The following is an 11,247-nucleotide window of genomic DNA, read 5'->3' as shown; positions in this document are numbered from 1 at the left end:
AGGGAGGGAGAGAGGACATGGGGGGTTGAGGGAGGGAGAGAGGACATGGGGGGGTTGAGGGAGAGAGAGAGAACATGGGGGGGTTGAGGGAGAGAGAGAGGACATGGGGGTTGAGGGAGGGAGACAGGTCATGGGGGGATGAGGGAGGGAGAGAGGACATGGGGGGTTGAGGGAGGGAGAGAGGACATGGGGGGGTTGAGGGAGAGATAGAGGACATGGGGGGGTCGAGGGAGAGAGAGAAAGTCCCGTTTCTCCTCATCCAGCTCTGTAGGATGTACATCCAGTAAGCTCTCATTTGATTCGCAATTCGGAGACAAACAAGCTATGTGATTGGCTAAAAGCGCTTTGTCCTCTGACCCAGCATGATGTTAGCTGCCAATGTAATAATGTCTCTAATAAATCTTAACTCTGTATAGAACCATGCTGTTGTCACTGAGGGATGGGTATAGGGGTGATGGGTAAAGAAGAAAATCATTATTGGAATTATTCCAATCATAAAAACATTGTATTGCAAGCAACCACAGTCCAGTAGTTTTTATTTACCATCATATACACAGACCTGATCAAATTAAATATTTGATTTGTATAGTCATTATTCATGTAGTCTGTATATTGCTACGTTCCCCAGCATGAAAACTAATGAGGTAACACCAATCGGTGCACCCAACGTGCTAACGAACTATCCATGTCCAGCCTCAAAATGTAAATGGAAAAATCAAAGCCAGTAACACTATGTTTTTTATTTGATTTATTTCACCTTTATTTAACCAGGTAAGCTAGTCGAGAACACCTTTATTTAACCAGGTAGGCTAGATGAGAACACCTTCATTTAACCAGGTAAGCTAGTCGAGAACACCTTTATTTAACCAGGTAAGCTAGTCGAGAACACCTTTATTTAACCAGGTAGGCTAGATGAGAACACCTTCATTTAACCAGGTAAGCTATTCGAGAACACCTTTATTTAACCAGGTAGGCTAGTTGAGAACAAGTTCTCATTTGCAATTGCGACCTGGCCAAGATAAAGCATAGCAGTGTGAACAGACAACAACACAGAGTTACACATGGAGTAAACAATAAACAAGTCAATGACACCGTAGAAAAAAATAAAGTCTATATACAGTGGGGCAAAAAAGTATTTAGTCAGCCACCAATTGTGCATGTTCTCCCACTTAAAAATATGAGAGAGACCTGTTAATTTGATCATAGGTACACTTCAACTATGACAGACAAAATGAGAAAGAAAAATTGTCCAGAAAATCACATTGTAGGATTTTTAATGAATTTATTTGCAAATTATGGTGGAAAATACTCCCACTCGGGAGCCCACATAGTACTGTGTGGCTCAGTTGGTAGACTGTGGCACTTGTAATGCCAGTGTTCTGGGTTTGATTCCCACGGGCCCATAAGGTGCCATTTGAAATGCAGCATTTAATACTGCAAGTCTCTCTGGATAAGAGCATCTGCAAAATAACTAAAATGTCAATCATTGAGTCTGAAACCATGAGGTTCGTTTAACCCTTGATGAAACTTAAGTTGGTAGTCTTTCCTCCTACTGTTGTTCAAACAAAACGGTACGCAAAACAGCTTTTCGTCATTTTAGCTATAAAAGCAGGGTTAGTTTAGCTAACCTTAGCTAGCTGAAGAAAGTCCATTGGAATTGGCTCTTTGGCTGATAATCGTGGCAGACTGTCGCATGGAATGTACATCTGTTCATGCTAACATTTTTACACTTAAAATCTAAATGTTTTTGGGTATTATGTAGTTTGTTGATTAAAACAACATGGAAGTATGTTAAAATGTTTATAGAATGATCAAAACAAATAAAACAGCCGTTGTCGGTAGTGATGCACCGATATGACATTTTTATCCAATACTGATATCCGATATTTTCCTTGCCAACAAAACCGATAACGATAATCAATTATTTAAAAAAAATGCGGCCTTTAAAGCTTTCTAGTACAGTTAAATAGTTATACACACACACACATGGACGCAGCGCTCTAAGGCACTGTATCTCACTGCAAGAGACAGTCCCTGGTTCGAATCCAGGATGTGTCCGGCCGTGATTGGGAGTCCCGTAGGACAGCACACAATTGGGTTTGGCAAGGGGTAGGCCGTCATTGTAAATAAGAATTTGTTCTTAACTGACTTGCCTAGTTAAATAAAGGTTACACACACACACCAAACTGACCCAAAAATTATTTTGTTGACATTTACATATGTCCCCATTACCAGTAAAACATCATCAAAACCTATTTCTTTCACTTACCTGCTGTGCTGTTTCATTGTCCAGTCATTTCATTCTCAACCAGGATTTCTATGGAACGCCGTTTGGGTCTTTGCGTGTGAAAAAAGATTACGTCAATTAACGTGTCAAATAAGCTTGTTGACCAATCAGGACCGGAATATGACTGCACTTCACATAATAATTTAACACGTTCATATATATATATTTTTTTATGTAGTTGTTGTGACATATTTCATATGTCACAACGATTCATCGATATGTATGCTATGATGCTGGTAAAGTTGTCTCGCTCACCTACAGTGCTGGTCATAAAACAAGCTAGCTAGCTCATGGATACAAACTATGTTCTTCCCCAAAAACATAGCAAAACGACATAATCTGTTTCAGTAGTTATAGTTAGCTAGCTAACTATTTAGCTAGGTGTCATCATCTAAAATAACCCTAATTTATAAGACAGTTCTTATTTGATGAGTGGTGGTCGGACCCATCTATGTGAAGCTAGCCACAATAAGGATTAGCCATAATAGTGGACTAGCGGTTAGCCTTCAAAATAAAAGTATGTTATTGACAGTGATGCAAATTAATACAAATAGTAGAATTATGCCATAATTGAATGAATTGTGCTAAACGAGGTTGAAATGTCGTTATATAAAATCAACAAAAGACAATAATTAGTTAATTTAACAAAAATCTGTTGAAATCACACTGGATCTATTATACTTTAGAATTGCATTGGGTGCATCCGTATTTCACTGTACAGCCTTACCTATGGACTGTGGATCGATGACATGGGGTATCAGTCTACTCAGTGACACCCAGAGAACATTAGCATCGTAGCATCGTATTACGGGACTCTGAATTGGGCCACATTTATTGTCAACCTATGTGTATTGAACACTATACCCGAGGAAAAAACAATACTGTGTGGATGTTTTGGAGTCTGATAACTCTGAGGACGATGTTGGGGGAAAAATATCTTGGTTGTTGAGTAGACTGATACCCCATTTCATTGATCCCCAATCCTTAGGTAAAACTGTACAGTTCAATATGAATGTCAATACACACAATAGGCTGACTGGGGAGGTGATTTCCCACAGTCACAGTCCCGCGATAAGAGCTACAACGCTAATATTTGCGTAAACTCTTCACCAGTTGTGTTCTGTGGGTGTCACCGAGTAGACTGATTTCATTGCTTCACATTCCAACCTTGTTTCACATTATCTAGTCTAAATATGGCATGATTCCACCAATTGTAATATTCTGTATCACTTTCAAAGAGGTACTTTTATTTTGAAGGCAAACCACAAATTCCACGATTGTGCTTTATCCTTATTGTGGCTAGCTTCACAACACATAACCCGGGTCCGGTTGAGCATCGCCAGATGAAACTAGCTGGCTGCTTATAACGTTAGCTATGGCTAGCTATTTTTACATTGCTGCTACTCTCTGTTTATCATCTATGCATAGTCACTTTAACTATACATTCATGTACATACTACCTCAATTGGGCCGACCAACCAGTGCTCCCGCACATTGGCTAACCGGGCTATCTGCATTGTGTCCCACCACCCGCCAACCCCTCTTTTTACGCTACTGCTACTCTCTGTTCATCATATACAGTGGGGGACTGTACTTACTTATTAATACTTAATACTCTTTTTCCATCATCATTTGCAAATAAATTCATTAAAAATCCTACAATGTGATTTTCAGGATTCTTTTTCAAATTTTGTCTGTCATAGTTGAAGTGTACCTATGATGAACATTACAGGCCCCTCTCATCTTTTTAAGTGGGAGAACTTGCACAATTGGTGGCTGACTAAATACTTTTTTGCCCCACTGTATATAGACTATAGACTATTTTTTCTGTGTCATTGACTTGTTTATTGCGTTATTGGCTTGTACTTTTTTGCCCCACTGTATGCATAGTCACTTTAACCATACCTACATGTACATACTTCCTCAATCATCCTGACTAACATGTAGCCTCAATACTTTAATAGCCTCTACTGTATATAGCCTGTCTTTTTACTGTTGTTTTATTTCTTTACTTGGCTATTGTTCACCAAATACCTTTCTATTGGTCAGAGCCTGTAAGCATTTCACTGTTGTATTCAGCGCACGTGACAAATACATTTTAATTGTATTTATTTATTTTCATCAACTGAAGTTCAATTTCAATAGGCGAACAACAAGTGGCAACCTAGCTAATACTTACTCACAAGGATCCCTAAATCTATGTTAAGAATAATGAAAAATTACTGCAGTTTCTACTGGTCATTGTTTTCAGGCTGGTTGTATTGATGCTAGCTAGGTATCAAGCTAAAGCTTAGTATGTCGTGAAGCTAATAGCAGTGACCCTATTACTGTGTAACTTCAGTAGGGCAACATCTGAAAAATAGCTCACTTGGTAGTGTGTACCAGGACTCGACCAGGAGGGGAAAGCCAACATCACCCATGACAGAGAGCGAGGGCAATGACTTCCATTTATCTTGGCTTTATTGGATTTCGCCTTTGAGTCTTTTCAAATGACTGCTCGACTTGTTGACTGCTCGATCCACACAGCAAACATTGTGGGCTAGGTTAGGAATACTGTGTAGCGCAAAATGTTACGCATCGTCATTACATCATGTACCTACGTTATTTAGGATGAGCTTTGACATCGGTTTTGTACATCGGTGTTAAACTAGACATCGGGCCGATACCGATATTGGCATTTTTAGCTAATTTAATCCGATTCCGATATGTTCGCCGATATATCGTGCATCCCTAGTTGGCGGTTTATGAGTGAAGTAGGCAATTTAGCATGGGAGTAAAGACAGTACCCTACCTCTGTACCTTACTCGGGGGTGTGGTCACTTTAAGCCACACCTCGCAGTGTTGATCTATAGGGTGTGGCTCTGGGAGATACTTTCTCAAGGCCATAGAAGCTGTGAAACATATGAGAGGAGACCAAACAGGTATAATAAGAATGGTGAGACAGATAGCCTACACACACACTGGCCAAGATGTTCAGCTGACAGACAGACAGACAGACAGACAGACAGACAGACAGACAGACAGACAGACAGACAGACAGACAGACAGACAGACAGACAGACAGACAGACAGACAGACAGACAGACAGACAGACAGACAGACAGACAGACAGACAGACAGACAGACAGACAGACAGACAGACAGATGGAAGAAGGTTCTGATTGACAGAGGGAGGGGCTTTGCATAGGTGCTTTTTTTCAGCGTTTTTTTTGTGGGATTGGGATAAATGTGGGGAATGAAATAACGTTATTAACCCAGCTCCCATGCTTTTAAAACAACGGTTCTGTTCCTGAACAGTATAGATCACTTTCGTTTCACGTTTTTTCGGTTCTGCTCCTTGAACCAGTTCCAATCCCCTGATTATCAGGATCTTTGCTACTTTGTTACGTCACAGATAGAACAATGAGCCAGATGTTTTTACCAGATGTATACATCTGAAGCATCCTGTTGGCATTTCCACTCATCACCAAATATGGTGATGAGTGGAAGCCCAGTGGCCAGCAGTGGAAGAAGATGGATGTGGTTGATGAATTTGGACCACATTCTACAAATCAAATCAAATCAAATGTATTTATATAGCCCTTCGTACATCAGCTGATATCTCATAGTGCTGTACAGAAACCCAGCCTAAAACCCCAAACAGCAAGCAATGCAGGTGTAGAAGCACGGTGGCTAGGAAAAACTCCCTAGAAAGGCCAAAACCTAGGAAGAAACCTAGAGAGGAACCAGGCTATGTGGGGTGGCTAGTCCTCTTCTGGCTGTGCCGGGTGGAGATTATAACAGAACATGGCCAAGATATTCAAATGTTCATAAATGACCAGCATGTTCGAATAATAAGAAGGCAGAACAGTTGAAACTGGAGCAGCAGCACGGCCAGGTGGACTGGGGACAGCAAGGAGTCATCATGTCAGGTAATCCTGGGGCATGGTCCTAGGGCTCAGGTCCTCCGAGAGAGAGAAAAAAAGAGAGAATTAGAGAGAGCATATGTGGGGTGGCCAGTCCTCTTCTGGCTGTGCCGGGTGGAGATTATAACAGAACATGGCCAAGATGTTCAAATGTTCATAAATGACCAGCATGTTCGAATAATAAGAAGGCAGAACAGTTGAAACTGGAGCAGCAGCACGGCCAGGTGGACTGGGGACAGCAAGGAGTCATCATGTCAGGTAATCCTGGGGCATGGTCCTAGGGCTCAGGTCCTCCGAGAGAGAGAAAGAAAGAGAGGAGAGAATTAGAGAATGCACACTTAGATTCACACAGGACACCGAATAGGACAGGAGAAGTACTCCAGATATAACAAACTGACCCTAGCCCCCCGACACATAAACTACTGCAGCATAAATACTGGAGGCTGAGACAGGAGGGGTCAGGAGACACTGTGGACCCATCCGAGGACACCCCCGGACAGGGCCAAACAGGAAGGATATAACCCCACCCACTTTGCCAAAACACAGCCCCCACACCACTAGAGGGATATCTTCAACCACCAACTACACATTTCACAATTGGAGCAAAAGCCTCCACTGAACAGATGCATGTAAATCATTGAAGTCAATATTCAACAAGGAGATGATGTCCCCGTCTAAAGCATGCCAGCCAGCTAGGGTAGCCTATCGCAGAATGCATCAATACCGTCACGACCACTGATCACCCATGCCTACACGGCAATCGATGCATAGAATGACATATAGTTTCCACGTGTAATGTGCTCCTATATATATTATATTTGTTACTTCTACTACTTTTTCCTCATTACAGAGCTGCATCATCAAGTGATACTGTGAGAAGAGGTTTGTGCCTAAGTATCTGGCTGATTGACTATGGGGTCACCAAGTAAGTTGTCTCCTAATGATGACACATGTTGTTGCAGTAAGAGGCATATACTGAGTTTACGAAAACATTAGGAACACCTGCTCTTTCCATGACATAGACTGACCAGGTGAATCCAGGTGAAATATATGATCCCTTATTCATGTCACCTGTTTAAAAATCCACTTCAATCAGTGTAGATGAAGGGGAGGAGACGGGTTAAAGAAGGAGTTTTAAGCCTTGAGACAATTGTGACATGGATTGTGTCTGTGTGTCATTCAGAGGGTGAATGGACAAGACAAAATATTTAAGTGCCTTTGAACAGGGTATGGTAGTAGGTACCAGGGGAGCACCGGTTTGTGACAAGAACTGCAACGCTGCTGTGTTTTTCACGCTCAACAGTTTCCCGTGTGTATCAGGAACGGTCCACCACCCAAAGGACATCCAGACAACTTGACATAACTGTGGGAAGCATTGGAGTCAACGTGGGCCAACATCCCTGTGGAACGCTTTCGACACCTTGTAGAGTCCATGACCTGATGAATTGAGGCTGTTCTGCAACTCAATATTAGGAAGGTGTTCTTACTGTTTTGCAAGCTCAGGTGTATTTCTATCATTAACTCAGTTCCATTGCTGTCAGGAGGAGGCAGGCAAACATAACGAACAAGCAACTGTTTATGATTCTACTTGTTCGCTAAGAGGCAGCCGTGTTTAGAACTCAGAACAAGACTATAAGCGTTCTGAGCTTTGATCAACACTGGGAATGCAATAATAATTGTGTAAATGAAAAATTAACGAAATCCCTGCTCTGCATGAAGTACCCCTGTTGTGTACATTTTACCAGTAAGCTTACTAGTTCCCCTTGTTGAGAACCACTGCTGTAGAGACTACTGAAGTCTGTGTGACTGTTGGGTGTTTTTTTTTCTCCATCAGAGTCCAGGTGCGAGACAGAGAGATCAAAGTGAACATCTTTGACATGGCAGGACACCCCTTCTTCTATGAGGTCAGTGAGTACCTTATTGATCTTCTATGAGGTCAGTGAGTACCTTATTGATCTTCTATGAGGTCAGTGAGTCCCTTACTACCTTATTGATCTTCTATGAGGTCAGTGAGTCCCTTACTACCTTATTGATCTTCTATGAGGTCAGTGAGTACCTTATTGATCTTCTATGAAGTCAGTGAGTACCGTATTGATCTTCTATGAAGTCAGTGAGTACCTTATTGATCTTCTATGAAGTCAGTGAGTACCGTATTGATCTTCTATGAGGTCAGTGAGTACCTTACTGCCTTACCACCTTATGGGCTCCCGAGTGGCGCAGCGGTCTAAGGAACTGCATCTCGGTGTCACTACAGACCCTCGTTCGATTCCAGGCTGTATCACAACCGGCCGTGATTGGGAGTCCCATAGTGTGGCGCACAATTTCCCCAGCGTCGTCCGGGTTAGGGTTTGGCCGGGGTAGGCCATCATTGTGAATAAGAATTTGTTCTTAACTGACTTGCCTAGTTAAATAAAAAAATACATTTGATTTATCTTTTTATTTTATCAGGTTAGATTACAAATCAATTTTTCAAGAGACACCTAAAGTAGTGGCACATAAAACGTGAATCACCTTCTAACATCCCGGAACATACTTTTACACGTCTGACCAGAAAAACATCTACACTTTCATGTCCAGACATGCTGTCTGTGTGTTTACTGTGGATTTGCTGCTGTTTCAATACTGACTGAGAACATGAGATTCACTACTTCACTACTGTGTTTGTGTAACAACGGCACCTCTTACTGGTGTAATAATGAATTGCTTCACAGGAACAGCAGGGGTGTGTATTCATTATGGAAACCGGTTACCATTTAAGAACCAAACGGTAGCAAACAGAATGAAACGGGAAAGGATCCAGCATTTGTCAAATAGAAAAGAGAGCGGCAGGTATCCTATGTAAATGAAAGGTCACTGGTTCGAACCCCCAAGCCGACTAGAAGAAGAATGTGTTGAGGTGTCCTTGAGCAAAGCACTAAGCCCTAATTGTTGCTGTAAGTCGCTCTGGATAAGAGCATCTGTTAAATGACTCAAATGTAGATATAATCCCGTTTGGAAAAACTCTGTCGGTTTCTGTTGCAAAATGTTTTGCCACAGACCTAACATTTTGCAACAGAATCCGCACTTAACCCTCATTACACAGATTCTGTTGCACAATGTTTAGTCTGTGGCAAAAGGGGAAATAAATAAATATAGGTTGTATTTACAATGGTGTTTATGTCCCACTGTTACCCTTTTAACAGGCAACAGGTCACAAATGTTTTTAGTCTCTGTCTGTCTGTCTCTCTGTCTGTCAATTCAATTCAATTCAATTCAAGGGCTTTATTGGCATGGGAAACATGTGTTAACATTGCCAAAGCAAGTGAGGTAGACAACATACAGAGTGAATATATAAAGTGAAAAACAACAAAAATTAACAGTAAACATTACACATACAGAAGTTTCAAAACAGTAAAGACATTACAAATGTCATATTATATATATATATATACAGTGTTCTAACAATGTACAAATGGCTAAAGGACACAAGATAAAATAAATAAGCATAAATATGGGTTGTATTTACAATGGTGTTTGTTCTTCACTGGTTGCCCTTTTCTCGTGGCAACAGGTCACAAATATTGCTGCTGTGATGGCACACTGTGGAATTTCACCCAGTAGATATGGGAGTTTTTCAAAATTGGATTTGTTTTCGAATTCTTTGTGGATCTGTGTAATCTGAGGGAAATATGTCTCTCTAATATGGTCATACATTGGGCAGGAGGTTAGGAAGTGCAGCTCAGTTTCCACCTCATTTTGTGGGCAGTGAGCACATAGCCTGTCTTCTCTTGAGAGCCATGTCTGCCTACGGCGGCCTTTCTCAATAGCAAGGCTATGCTCACTGAGTCTGTACATAGTCAAGGCTTTCCTTAATTTTGGGTCAGTCACAGTGGTCAGGTATTCTGCCGCTGTGTACTCTCTGTGTAGGGCCAAATAGCATTCTAGTTTGCTCTGTTTTTTTGTTAATTCTTTCCAATGTGTTAAGTAGTTATCTTTTTGTTTTCTCATGATTTGGTTGGGTCTAATTGTGCTGCTGTCCTGGGGCTCTGTAGTGTGTGTTTGTGTTTGTGAACAGAGCCCCAGGACCAGCTTGCTTAGGGGACTCTTCTCCAGGTTCATCTCTCTGTAGGTGATGGCTTTGTTATGGAAGGTTTGTGAATCGCTTCCTTTTAGGTGGTTGTAGAATTTAACAGCTCTTTTCTGGATTTTGATAATAAGTGGGTATCGGCCTAATTCTGCTCTGCATGCATTATTTGGTGTTCTACGTTGTACACGGAGGATATTTTTGCAGAATTCTGCGTGCAGAGTCTCAATTTGGTGTTTGTCCCATTTTGTGAAGTCTTGGTTGGTGAGCGGACCCCAGACCTCACAACCATAAAGGGCAATGGGCTCTATGACTGATTCAAGTATTTTTAGCCAAATCCTAATTGGTATGTTGAAATTTATGTTTCTTTTGATGGCATAGAATGCCCTTCTTGCCTTGTCTCTCAGATCGTTCACAGCTTTGTGGAAGTTACCTGTGGTGCTGATGTTTAGGCCAAGGTATGTATAGTTTTTTGTGTGCTCTAGGGCAACAGTGTCTAGATGGAATTTGTATTTGTGGTCCTGGTGACTGGACCTTTTTTGGAACACCATTATTTTGGTCTTACTGAGATTTACTGTCAGGGCCCAGGTCTGACAGAATCTGTGCATAAGATCTAGGTGCTGCTGTAGGTGACAGAAGCACCAGATCATCAGCAAACAGCAGACATTTGACTTCGGATTCTAGCAGGGGGAGGCCGGGTGCTGCAGACTTTTCTAGTGCCCTCGCCAATTCGTTGATATATATGTTGAAGAGGGTGGGGCTTAAGCTGCATCCCTGTCTAACCCCACGACCCTGTGTGAAGAAATGTGTGTGTTTTTTGCCAATTTTAACCGCACACTTGTTGTTTGTGTACATGGATTTTATAATGTCGTATGTTTTACCCCCAACACCGCTTTCCATCAGTTTGTATAGCAGACCCTCATGCCAGATTGAGTCGAAGGCTTTTTTGAAATCAACAAAGCATGAGAAGACTTTGCCTTTGTTTTGGTTTG

General features: G+C 41.6%; 1 pseudogene; it reads left to right on the top strand.

The window, feature by feature from the left end:
• Nucleotides 1–6,856: 6,856 nt before the first annotated feature.
• LOC109882171 (dnaJ homolog subfamily C member 27-like) overlaps nucleotides 6,857–11,247 on the top strand; it is an 8,321-nt pseudogene continuing 3,930 nt past the window's right edge.

The sequence above is a fragment of the Oncorhynchus kisutch genome, linkage group LG14 (genome assembly GCF_002021735.2).
Source record: "Oncorhynchus kisutch isolate 150728-3 linkage group LG14, Okis_V2, whole genome shotgun sequence".
NCBI lineage: Eukaryota > Metazoa > Chordata > Actinopteri > Salmoniformes > Salmonidae > Oncorhynchus > Oncorhynchus kisutch.
The sequence above is the reverse complement of the archived record's forward strand: the minus strand, read 5'-3'. Positions and strand labels throughout refer to the sequence as shown.